Consider the following 12,934-nt stretch of genomic DNA (forward strand, 5'->3'; position numbering starts at 1 on the left):
TGTTATCTTCATTTTAGATATCAAAAGAGTTTTGCGGTTCCCGGTGTTTTGTTTTTGGTGGGAAATGTGTCCAAGTGGCTCTTTGAGTGTTTTGGGTTGCCTACCTCTGCCCTATGGGGTAGTCCTCCTTGGCGTCACTTGGACCGCCTGTATGGACGACTGCCCGATCCCCTGAAGAGACGTTTGGCTTGGAACTGACCCCTGGCTCCACTATTCTGGCGGTCCTGTTGACGATCCTGCCTGGGGGATAGGATCGCGGGCCTCTGGGCCAATCCAAGGACTGCCCTGCTCGAAAGGGCTGCCTCCACTCCCAGGGTCCACTGGGATGGAATGCCTGTCTGCGATATTCCTGCTGAGGCCGCCTATCCAATTTTCTAGAGGGGTGCACCAGGACCTTACGCTTGCCCTTGCTCTCGATGACGTGTGGTTCCAGGACAGCATCGAATAAGTGCGTTCCACTATACTTGGATGTTGACAGACGCCACTTTGACTTTAGGTCTGTCTGCCACTGTTTCAGCCACAGCATCCTACGAGAGGCAACTCTGGCAGCAATAGATCTGGCAGAGCACCTGGCCGAATGAAGAGATGCGTCAGCAATGTACTCTGAGGCTGTCACTAGCTTCCCCGTTGTCTGGTATGCTCTAACCTGGTCTGGCGGAATGAGCGCCTGAAGCTCCTGGAGCCACATTATTGATGATCATGCAAAGAAAGAGAATGAGGTAGCCGCCTTGATCGCCCATGCCGAAGACTGGTGAGTTCTACGAAGGGAGAACTCGAACTTTTTGTCCTCCGCTTTCAGGAACTCAGCCATGTCCCCTGGAATGGTGGTGGTAGAGCGTCCACAGCCGGCACAGCCGGCACCTCTAAAGGAGAGGCAAAGGAAGAAGAGACATTATAGAGTTTCTTTTCCATACTGCTTGGAGAAGGTGTGGTGGCCAGGGATGACCACTGTTTCTCTACCATAGTCCGAAAAACTAGCGGACAAGGAATTTGTTTATCCTCTACGATCTTCTCCGCAAATAAGAGGTTGGACTCCTGGCTAGTGGAGGTGGATGGTTTGTCCTCCTGGACCGAGATCAGGTTGGCTGTGGTGCAGGCCTTCAAGAGAAGAGATCTGAAAAGAGAAGGATCAAAGAGACCCGAAGTAGTCACTTGCTCAGGTGCTGCCTCCTCATCCTCTGACATGGGTGTGTCGGCTATTTCCAAGTCTAATGACCCCTCCTCGCTTAATTGGGAGGAGGTCTCGGAAACACCAGAAATGGGTCTCGTGTCGTGTTCCACCTGGGGAGAAGGAATAGATGGGGGAGGAGGATGTGAAGGCCCCTGACTACTCCTAAAGGAGGACATAAATTGCCTGAAGGCGTGATGATGAATGCCTGGAATTGGCTTTGGGACCACATCTCTCCTTGTTCCCTAGAACTGGCCCCAACCTCTGTTGGGGCTACCCGGTGAGAAGAGGAAGAAGAGGAGCGAGGAGGACCAACCTGCTCAGTTTCCCCCTGAGAAGACCATGCCCGCGGGGCATCCTGTGAAGAGGCAAAAGGTGGCTCAAACGTGGGAGTGTCCAATGCTACGGGGAAAACCACTTCAGTCTCACTGGATCTGAGCCTTTGTGCCTTGGAGAATTCTCTCTCCAGTGCCTGATGTCTCCTGAAAGCCTCTCGCTCAGCTGCTTTAGAAGTCTCTTTGACTGACAAATGTTTTGTTTTGGCTTTTTTCTCCCCCCCCCCTTCTAATTCGTCTGATCTGCGTTTTGTTTGCGCGGCGGGGGGGGGGAAACACTGGAACCTTGAGTTGCCTGGCGCGAGGAACTGTCTGCCATTGCAGTCTAGATAATCCTGGTCAGGGATATCTAGAAGTGGGGGGAACCCAAGCACGCAGATCAAGTAGTCAGAGATGGAAAACCGATCCTCGCTCTGAAAAATAGCAATGGCAAGAACAGTCAGACAGCTTTCTAATTCTGCCTGTCTAGGCCCTGTGGCTAAAGGCCACTGACTATTTGAAACAGGTGGTCAGAAATATTACCTCTTCACTCCACTTACACAGGTCCTAAAGGATTTGATCCTGTTCCTCAATGAGTAGTTAACACAATGATAAACTTAAGATGAGGCAAAGCCCCATGAATTTGGGATCATTCCACACTTGCTGTGGGTGTATGAGAAATTCTTTTACCCCCTGGTACAGGCCTGACTCGCAGACCAAGGCACTAAGGCAAGATCATAGGTTGCTATGTAGCACAATAGGTCCCAACAATATGGCGTCCGCCTTGTGGGCCTTTCAAAATGGCGGCCACGCTAGGACCATGTGGTCAAAATGGCGGCCGCGCTCCTTTCTGAGCCTCCCAAGAAGCAAAAAAGCAAACTTTGGCAAAACCAGGGGCAAAGAATACAAGACACAACTACAATCCAGCAAATAAATGGATAAACAGGACGATCCCTGTTCCCTCCCGTTTGTTAAAATCACTTGCGGTTCGTTGCGCAGCCTCCGCTGCGATCCGGTTGTGGCTGCAGAAAAAAAGCCTCGTGCTTTCGCCGCTCGCAAAGTAAAGAAAACACCGGCGGCACCCCCAAGAAGCCTTCCGTTCTCCGTTGACCAGCTGAATGGTGGAGATTTTCAATCAGTCGGGGTGGGAGCCCCCACCCAATCAAGGCCTGCAGCCTCCAATCCCCAAGCCCAAAGAGGCTCTAAGCGTTGAAAAAGGACAGAGTCCTTACAAAAATCCTTTCAAATAAGCCAAATCCAATAAGTTGAAGCAATTTAAAATTTGAAAAGTACAATCAAGTTTGAGTAACTCTAATCTAGCTATGAAGCCTAAAATTTTGCACCCTACTGAGCTGAGACTAAGACAAAAACTGGGAAGACACACCCAGAGGGAGGTGTGGCTAAAGTTCTGTCTTAGTCTCATCTAAGCAGGAAGGCTGAAATTACCCATCAGTGGATTCTACATCCATCCTGCTGGAGAACATATCTTTCCCCAACTTGGTACCTGTATTCAACAACTAGAAAATATGAATTTTTTTCATATTTTAAAATGGATTCAAACAAAGTATGGGAAGAAAGTTACAAGTAGTTACAGATCAGCTAAAACTACCTAGCAGATATTAGTGATAAAATATTAAAGAAAAATCATCAGGAATATACTGCAGAAAGTACTTTCAATAAAATGGGGGTTCTCTAAGAATACTTTTTATAGTTTTTCAAACTTTAAATTTTTGTAAGGAATGTAAATTTAGCTAAATTATCAACTTATGATCACAATTGGGACCAGAATTTCCATTGTAAGTTGTTGCAATTGTAAGCTGAGTCAGAGCCAACTTTACAATTTTTTTACAGCAGTTATTAACCAAATAACCATGATTAAGTGACCTACAGACATTAAGCAAGTCCAGTTTCCCTAGTGGGAGTTTTTGCTGGATATTGGGGAAAAAATTGGCAAATCGCAATCATATGACCATGGAGTGATGAACTAGTCATAAATATGAATCGGTTGCCAAGCACTCCAATTGTAATCAAGGGTAGCATGATGGTTGTGTGAGTACAGGTTGTAAGTCACTTTACAAGGCCATCATAACTTTGAACTGTCATTAGAATACAAGGTCATAAGTTGAGGACTGTCTATGATTATGATCCAAGAAATTATATATGCCATAACTTCTTTAGAACTCTTTCAAAGTAGCTTATAAAAAATTCCTGGAGAAATATTTTATCTCATCCTTCCTCTGTCTGATAACTGGTTAAAGATCAGGAAATAGAGAGTAAAATTAAATAGATACTTTTCAAAGGGAAGGAACTGGATTTCCTTAATATGTAACTATTATTCAAGAAAAAGGAAAGAAGGGATTGAGAAAAGCAGCAAAATAAACTGTTTAAACTTGGTGAATGGGCTTTAAAATGGAAACTGCAATTTAATATAAATGTAAAGGACTCCACATTAGAGCAACAAGAAATCAGAACTCCAAGTATACTTTAATAGAATCTGCGTGAGTAATGACTAATCAAGAAAGGTATTTTGGGAGTTGTGGTAGATGTAGCATAGTCAAAATATCAACTGTTATGTAACCAATGTAAAATAAGTGAATTTCATCCTACAGACTTTTAGAAAGTAGAGTGTTATCAGTCATAATATAAAAATTGTCTAATTTAAATTTATAGTATGACACTCTTGGGAGTACTGGTTATGTTCCCACAATCAAGCTAAGCCATAACCTAGATATGTGCATTATATACCATACTTTACAACTTAGCACAGTGCATAAACCCAGCCACTGTGTAGAATTCTGTTTACTGCATCTCAGAAAAATTACTATAGCAGCAAAGAAACTGATTAAAAGAAAGCAATTCCATTACAAGAAGCAATTATAGAAATTTGGATCATTTATTTCAATGCAAAGACAGGTAAGGCAAACTGTATTTTAATATGGAAACTGTGCTTCCTTTCTCATATAGTTAGAATTATCCCTGAAACTAAGTGCAGACAAATGAAAGGCTGTAAGTGACTAAAGTACCTTGCAAATCACCTTAAATACAAGTGCTAAACAAACACAGATGGATAGGCCACTGATTTCTTGCATCTGAACTCCTTAGTCACATCTAAGTAACTAAAATGTTAAAACTAGATTGATCAAATTTTCTAATATTTTAATCTTAAAAAGCAGTCCTTATTCGACATGAATGTGAATTTAAACTGTGTTTTAAGAACTTCTAAGATCCAAGTGCAATATCCCAGGGTTCAGTCTTGAGAAACTAGAACTTTATTGATAGCTAATATCCTCTTTTCCTTTGTCTAAACTTGTTGCTTATCCCTATAACAGCTATGTTTCATAAGGAATTGGAAAAAAAATAGCTGGGCAATTCAGCATTAACATTCAACTCAAGATGTTTTAATTACTATATATATGGTATTCACAAGCTGTAATTTTTTTAAAAAAAAGGTATACCAAGTTTGTAATTACACATAATTTCAGGAATGAGCAAAATTGGAGAATAATTCCAAATATCGACCAACACTGAATTATATTACTCCAAGGCTGCCAGTCTAGAAAAAAAAGTAGAGCTAAGCCTACAAAGTTGCAACCAAGGTAAAGACATTCATTATTCAATTCTAAGTTCATTAAACTATTCATCAATTTAATCATTCAATTAAATTCATCAATTTAAAGTATTCATCAATTTAATTCAGAAATTAAATATTTCTGAAAGAATGTTATAGATTAATATGGCTATACTAAGCAGTCAAATATCTTTGGTATAGATTATCTTGGCCTAATTTTTTCATAATGAAATATTTACACATATTTTTACTAATAAATATTTGAATATTTACAATGGGAGATTCCATATGCACATGTCTGTGTGTGTGTGTGTGTGAGAGAGAGAGAGAGAGAGAGAGAGAGAGAGAGAGAGAGAGACTTTGCTCCATTAATTTGGGGAAGAAGAAAGTTTTGTAGCTAGATTCCCAATTCAAATGTTCCACTATTTACTGTGACATGTTTTGGAGAAAAGTTTGCAATCATATTCATTAACCATTTCTGATGAATATTCTACTTCTATTCTTTAAACATTTAAGTTTTGCATAATTTTATGGAAAATACCATGGAAAACATAGCTATTACTAGTCTCAGTACACGTCCAATATCAAATCCTGATGAAATATAGGCTGCAATAGAATTTTTTGCGTTTGATGAATTAATCGGGCCTTTGATCAGCATGAGGAATCAACTTCTAGAATTAAGCACAATTCTGGAATCTTGAAAAAAATACAATAGGGATTCACTCTCACTACAACCAAGCCTAAAGATTGAAGTTGTCTGTTTAAAAATTTCAAATTCGCAGTTGTGCGTATTTCATATACAGAAACCATCACCCACAAAAGCTATGATTAACAACTTTCCATCTTTGCACGAGCCAAAGTAAATTAGTTTTCTAGGTAATTTTTAAAAAATCCCGCCACTTGCATTCAATCAGTCATTCAACGGAGATCAAATCCAACCATCTCAATAGCAGACGACAAATATTCGATTATGATCTCAAAATGGCGATCAGTAAACTTGGGATCAATTTTGCAGTTACGATTTTTAAAAAATCATGCATTAGACCAAGCGCCTAGTTCAAAGAAGTAATGCCCACAAGGCGCTATTAAATATTCAAGTAGCACTAGTAATGCATTTGATAATCAGCATCCCTGAATGCAAACGAACTTACTTCTGAGCAAACACGCACAAACCTTATTTGATCGTCGCTAGTAACGAGAAACACTAAGGAACACTATCTTTTTTTTAAATTGCAAAAAAGCGCCCAAGAACATAAGATAAAGACACAAGATGCACATCGGGTAGCTCCTCCAAGAGAAGGTGATAAATATGGCCTACGTAACAAAGAAGGTCGTATAAACCTCGACTCAATCAGGCTTCTTTTGCTTTCGAGACTCGCGCATGCGCACGACCACACATCAGGCTTCGGCGCCAAGGCCTATTTTCTCACTGTGAGGCGCGCACGACCACTTTCCGGCGGGTAGGGCTTCTCCCTTTCTTTTCCCTCTCCGCATGCGCACGAACGTTGTGGAGCAACACGCGCCCCTCCTCCCTCCAAGTTGCCAACGGTTGAGGCCAAACGGCCCAGCAAAGGAAGCCTTCGCGGCCTAACAAGAATCGACACCACCCACCTACACCACTCCTACCTCAGCAAGAAAAGGAGTCTTTCGCTTATTTTTCCATCGCTACCGCAAATAAAACCTGAAAAAAAAAAGACCAAGAGGAAAAAAAAAAAAATCCCCAAACGAAGCTGCGTAGGTCTCACTCCCACACCGCTCGCATTGGACCGCTAATCTAACCAACGCATGCGCCGTCTGGCCGCAGGACCTCGAATTTTGTGCGAATGAGGTTCTCGCGAGAGAACGCGGTCGTCGTGTTGCCCAGCATCTGTCGCGAGAAGCTGAGCTTTGATTTTATTTCAGGTCTTTTACGTCCCCCCTCCCCGAGCTGGAGAGGAAGTTTTCTTTACTGGCACTAATACCATTTTTTTTCCTTCCTCTTCAAATTAGCATCGGGTAGATGAACGCAATAAGCCTGCGTTTACAAAAATAGCTAGACTTAAATGTGATTGACTACTTTGAAAATCCAACAATAATACACAGTTCACTTATGTTCTAAGAATCCAGACAATTGGCTTAATTTAATAAACCATGTTGAGTTCAACGTGGTTCAGTCCACACATTCTAGAAGTCCCCAGTGGCAGTAGCCATACACAATCCGAAAGATATTCTGTGGCTTCACACTTTCACACCAATTAAAATGTCACTTGTTCATCTGCTTTTGGCTTAACAAGATTTCAACACAACTATTGTAGATTTTTTTCTTCAATTGTGTCTCATTCTTTGAGACTGCGTTGTCAAGTTTTCTTGGCAAATTTTAACTAGTGATTTGTCTTTACCTCCTTCCTAGGGCTTAGAGAAAGTGACTAGCCCAAGGTATATACTAGCTGGCCTTGTATCAAAGGCAGGATTAGAACTCACAGTCTCCTTGTTTCTAGCCTGATGCCTTAATCACTACACCAAACTGGCTTTTTAAATATTAGCAAAAATGCTAGCAAATGCCACTGTTCTGAGCCTTCTGAAGGGGAAAACATAAATCTAAATTAGAATAGGCTCTAGACAACAAAGGGTTGTCACAGGGAAGAGGTGGTTGATTTATTCTTCATAGCACCTGAGGGCAGGACAAGAAGCAGTGGGTAGAAGCTTGATGGAGGGAAATCCATCTGGAACTGAGGAGGAATTTCCTGACAGAATGATTAATCAGTGTAAAACAGCTTGCCTCCCTTGGAGTTGTGGAGGTTTTGCTGAAGGTTTTCAAGAAAAAGATTGGATAACCATTTATTGGGGATGGTATAAGGATTCCTGCCTTGGGCAGGGAGTTGGACTAGAAATCCTCCAAAGTCCCTTCTAGCCCTATGATTCTATGAAATATATTAACATACAGTTGAGGGAAGTTAGCCCAGAGAAGGAAATATTAAAAGGGCAGACAAATATATTTTTCCTCAAAAGGATTTTTAAAACCAGAAACCAATCCTGGCCTCAAATCTCTTTGCCCCAAGCAGGAGCCAGCCCTATACAAATGCAGATGTAAAACCATCAGAAAGTTGGAGCCAGAGAACTCAAGAAGACAAAGAGAAAATCTGCATACCCCACCCAAACTCTAGGAGTCATTAGCCCCATCATCAGGGAAGCAGGATATGATAATATGATTAAACCACAGATATCAAGGCCTAGAAAAACACTCAGAAATAGCCTCAAAGTTCATGCCACAGGAACAGGAAACTATTCCAAACAAAAGGCTAGAGGGGGTATAAAAACCCCTTGCCCATGTGCTCAGCCTTTCTCTCCTCTGCTCTTTCCTGCAAGAACCATCTTTCTGCTTCTTCAATAAACTGTAACCATCTTCCCAAAGCAGTCGTCATGTTGCTTATTTATTCCCAGCTTGGATGAACCAGGATGAAGACTTACTTCTAACACAGTTAAGTGGGTTTAGTCTGGACAAAGTATTCCTTTGCCCACACAATACCCAGACACAAGCTAGCCAGATACTTATACAATAGAATATTGGAGAACCTAGCCCATACATTTATAGAAGGTTTAGTGTGTTGCAGTAAGATAAATTAATTGGTTAATTGAATAAACCATGATTAGCCACAAGAAACTATCACTGCCTAATTAGGTTCAGATTGTTACATCATGCTAATACAGATATGTTTCCATTTCATTTATTTCTGAGTTTTCTTGCCACTTAGCCATTGTGTTGTAATTTAAATAGTCTGGCAGTCTGCTATTTGGATCTTCTAAAAAAAGAAGCAATCATGCCAAATTAAGGATAAGTTCTGTAGAAGCATTTGCTAACATGTCATTGCAGTGTGGGAAGTCAGCCCCCAGAGAAGGAAATATTAAAAGGGCAGAAAAATATGTTTCCTCAAAGGATCTTAAAGAGGCAGAAAAGCATGCCCAGTTTCCCCTCCCCCAAGCAGAAACCAGATCTGTACAAATACAGATGTAAATAATCCAGGAAGGTTGGAAGCCCCCAGCTAGAAGATTAAGAAGACAGACACCTAAAATCTACATACCCCACCCAAAGTCTAAGACAGGACATAATAGGATTAACTCACAGATGCCAAAGGGCACACCCAGACTCAGGCCAGAATATATGACACAGAAAATACAAAGCCTCAAACAGGAACAGGAAACAACTCCAAACAAAAGGCTCCAGAGGGTATAAAAACCCACTCCCTACATGTGCTCTCTTTTCTTCCAGAGCCATGTTTCTGACTGGCTGTTCTTTTCAATAAACTGCAACCTTCTTTCTAAAGCACTCGCCATGTTGTTTATCCCCAGCTTGGACTGAACCATGATGAAGACTTTTCCTTCAACATCAGAGAATCAATAATATATATCACAATATCTTGGTTATTTTGACATTATAGTCTCCTTGATTTATAAAATTAGATTCATGAAGGCAGACATCACCTAATTATAGAGAGAAGCAGAATTTGGGGCTTGATTTGGAATTTTCTGAACAAGACTTCACTGCTTTCACAAATGAATTGCTATAGAACAGGGGTGGGGAACTGTGGCCATTTTATGACTCCTGGACTTCAAACTCCCAGAGTTCCTGATACAGCCATAGGCTCCAAAGATCAGCCCTTATATGTGGCTAGTCACAAAAATCACAGGGAAACAGATGAAGAATCTTCCTACCATTCTCTACTTGTGCCTTGCTACTTCATATTATTTTTGCCTTTGTTCTCTCAAGAGAAACAGGGGAATGGGAGTGCCTGCAAATGAATCTTTGGCACGCATCATTTATGTTTTCTATAAGAACTGAGGAGGCCTATCTGTAGCTCAGAATTTTTTGAAATGAAGATATTGGAAATGTCCTTTCATTTTTTTTCTTAAGATAGGGAAGAAAGCCTCTTGTCTACAGGCACACTGGTGATTCCTTGGAAAAGGTTGCCTATATTAATACTAGTATGAGGCATGCTTTAAATGAAGTCCAAAGCTTGGACTATAATCGGAATCTATGCAGAGTTGACAGAGTTTGCTCTTTTTAAATAACCCTCCCTCTTTAATGTAGATTAATAGTATAAATTGGCAGCTTAAAAATAAAAGCCAGGACAACAAATTAATAATAATAAGTAGGAACACATTCCTGTACAAACTATTGATATAAGATGAAAAGTTAATTTCTGCAGGATGAGTTAATGGCTAGAATTGGGTTGTTGTTTTAATTCTTTATTAAAAGTGGAAATTCGTGAAACTACACTTGATCTATCTGATTCAGTATTCTATACTGGAGATACCTCCTGTGTTCAAATTTAGGTTTTTTTTATGCTCACTAGGGAAATGAAGGCTGACAAAGCCTTTATTAGATGAGAAAGAAATTTGCTAAAGATATGTACATACAAATGTACTGTGACTGAAAGCGAAGAGAGAGGAGAGGAATTGAATACAAAGTAATGAGCGCTTTTTTCTGACCTTTGGAGTCAGTCCGAGGCGGAATCTGGTCAGGGCGGAGAGGCATTTAACGGACCAGGAAGTGTAATAACTTGCGAGCTGGTGAGCGTCTCTAAAATTCTTGTCTCTATGCCACCTCCTGCAGGGCAGCCACGTTGGGAGCGCGGCTTCCTTTGAATGGGCGGAGCTCTTGCCCGAGAACTGTGACGCGAGGGAGGGGGGCGGTGGTGACGCGGGCTTTCCTGATTGGTGAAGAGTGCGTTCGGGGCGGCTCGCGGTCCGGCTCCTGCTGGAAGAGGGTTCGCAAAGAGGTAGGGGCTGGAGGGTGGGCGAGAGAGGATTACGTGGTCGTGGTGCGTATTCCCTGGGCTCCTTCCGAGGCAGCCGGGCATCCCCTCCAAGCACGAAGCGGCGCTATCAGCTGCCGGGGATCTTTCCCCTCTTGTCCTACGCGCTGCCCATATGTTTTAGACTTGACTCTCGATTGCTTTCTGCGTGGCTGATGGGAATTGTGTTGGAAACCGTTGGGTGCAACTGGTATCGCATTTGCTCTATTCCATAGAAGTGAAGGGGAATAGTCGCCGTTCTCTTCTGCTTTACCTGGGCCATGCGGGTTGGATGCTTGAATGCTACTGCATAAATAAATGTTAACTTTAGAAAAAGTTTGGGGAATATGAAGCCACGGTAGAACCGTCTTATTTTGCTTTTCAACACGTCCCTGAAGATTATGGGCGGATTGGCTCTTTCCGACCCAGCTTTAGAAAGCCGGTGTTGACAACACAAACTGCGTGATAGGAACTGCGACGGTTCCGTGTCACTTGCCTCCCGTCCCATCTCCAGTTGCTGCCCAGATAGAACAGCCTCTCGGATAGATAAACACTGGATAGGAGCAATGGTGGGATTTAGCCAGTTCGCACCAGTTTGGCAGAACCGGTAGCTAATTTTTTGTTGCCCAGGTCCAGAATGGACTTCCGGAAGCAGCATCCACACAGAGAACCGGTTATTACCATATTTGAATCCCACCACTGTTAGGAGTCAAGTCTGTACACTATTGAATCTTGAATTAGATTAATCAACTTTTAATTATAATATGTACCCTTAAAGTTAATCTAATATTTCTATTAATACCAGCATGTGAAGTTGCTCTTGAGAAATATCATTTATTTATTGATTGAACTTATATGACTCCCATTTCAACCAGGTGACTCTGAGCGGCTTACTATTAATAAAAAAATGCTAATATAAAACATTAAAACTAGAAACACTTTATTATAAAGAAATATATTATAAATAAATGATATTACTTTGAAAATTGAGATGGGTTGGGAACGCCTGGACTGGTCCCTGCAGTTTTCTTGGTGAGCTTTTTTTTGGAAGTGGCTTGCTATTGCCTCCTTCCTATAAGGGTGCCCAAGGTCACACAGCTCACTTTCTAAGAGGGAGCTAATACTCATGGTTGCCATGGGTTCTGATTTGCATGATATACCTCTTGTTAACTTAAGCAGAGTTTACTTCATTTACTCATTTTTCTGGATTTATATGAGAATTGTAAACTAACTGCACAGCCCATGAGATTTATAGGTGAGTATTTAATCCAGATTTTTTCTCATTCTAATAAATGCTGTCTAAGTATTCTTGCCATAGTGTTATGAAAGTGTTATGAAATGGATGATAATGGTGATAGTGTTGATAGTGTTATGAAATGGAATTTACTTGGGACAATTGTCAGATGTTTAGCAATATATAATTATAGTCATCAAATAATGCATTAAATAAACAGCATGTCCTTCCTCATCCTTAGCTAAGTAAATGTTGCCATACTTTGGGAACATACAATCAAGCAGCTTAAGATAATAAACAAAATCAACAAAATAATACAAAACTACCTCCACTGCAAAACCAGCTCAGTCAAATATTAGAATCCAGATGATGTTTGCAAAGGAACAATCCCCAAAGTTCACAAGGCAGAACAAATGACCATAAATTACCTCAAAATCACAGTGATAGTATCCCAGCCTGATAACTCAAAGCAATATGAAGGAAGGAGAGGGACCCTGTTGTGTGAAGGTTTCTAGTTCTCATGGTTCCTTTGGTCCCAGAAGTTGTGCTCAGCAGTCATTTCTGTTCAGTAGTTTCCTGTGATGAATGGTGTGATTCAAGGACTTTAAAAGGCCTTTTTGTGATGATAGAAATGGAGTAAAATTGTTTTCTCCCCTTGCCACAAATGGGATGGCAAGCGTGCTTCCCCACTGAGTTAATTCTTAGGAGGAAAGTAGGGTTGGTTTTCAAGAAGGTAGCACATAGCAGCAGGAACTCTTATCAAGGAAGGGCATAACTGAGACTGTTCCCATTTCAGTTTTCACTGAAGGAATTGCCGTAGTGGGAGGTAAAGAAAAAGGGGAAAGAATAAAAGAGAAAGAGACGTAAAGAAAAAGATTA

The 12,934-nt window shown here is 41.2% G+C and overlaps 2 protein-coding genes across 6 annotated transcripts in view; one reads left to right on the forward strand and one right to left on the reverse strand.

Moving 5' to 3' along the window:
* MATR3 (matrin 3) overlaps positions 1-10,541 on the reverse strand; it is a 48,445-nt gene extending 37,904 nt beyond the window's left edge. For 2 of the 3 annotated variants that reach the window (XM_039367034.1, XM_039367032.1), the window contains exon 1: positions 6,677-6,833. The gene's annotated coding sequence lies outside the window, so the exon portion shown is untranslated. Of the gene's footprint in view, positions 1-6,676; positions 6,834-10,516 lie in introns of those variants that run through there. The other variant, XM_039367033.1, reaches the window with a different exon arrangement.
* A 176-nt stretch (positions 10,542-10,717) lies between these two features.
* SIL1 (SIL1 nucleotide exchange factor) overlaps positions 10,718-12,934 on the forward strand; it is a 43,086-nt gene continuing 40,869 nt past the window's right edge. For 2 of the 3 annotated variants that reach the window (XM_039367037.1, XM_039367035.1), the window contains exon 1: positions 10,729-10,806. The gene's annotated coding sequence lies outside the window, so the exon portion shown is untranslated. Of the gene's footprint in view, positions 10,807-12,934 lie in introns of all 3 variants that reach the window. The other variant, XM_039367038.1, reaches the window with a different exon arrangement.

The sequence above is a fragment of the Crotalus tigris genome, unplaced genomic scaffold (assembly GCF_016545835.1).
Source record: "Crotalus tigris isolate CLP2741 ecotype Arizona unplaced genomic scaffold, ASM1654583v1 scf7180000020523.1239640, whole genome shotgun sequence".
NCBI lineage: Eukaryota > Metazoa > Chordata > Lepidosauria > Squamata > Viperidae > Crotalus > Crotalus tigris.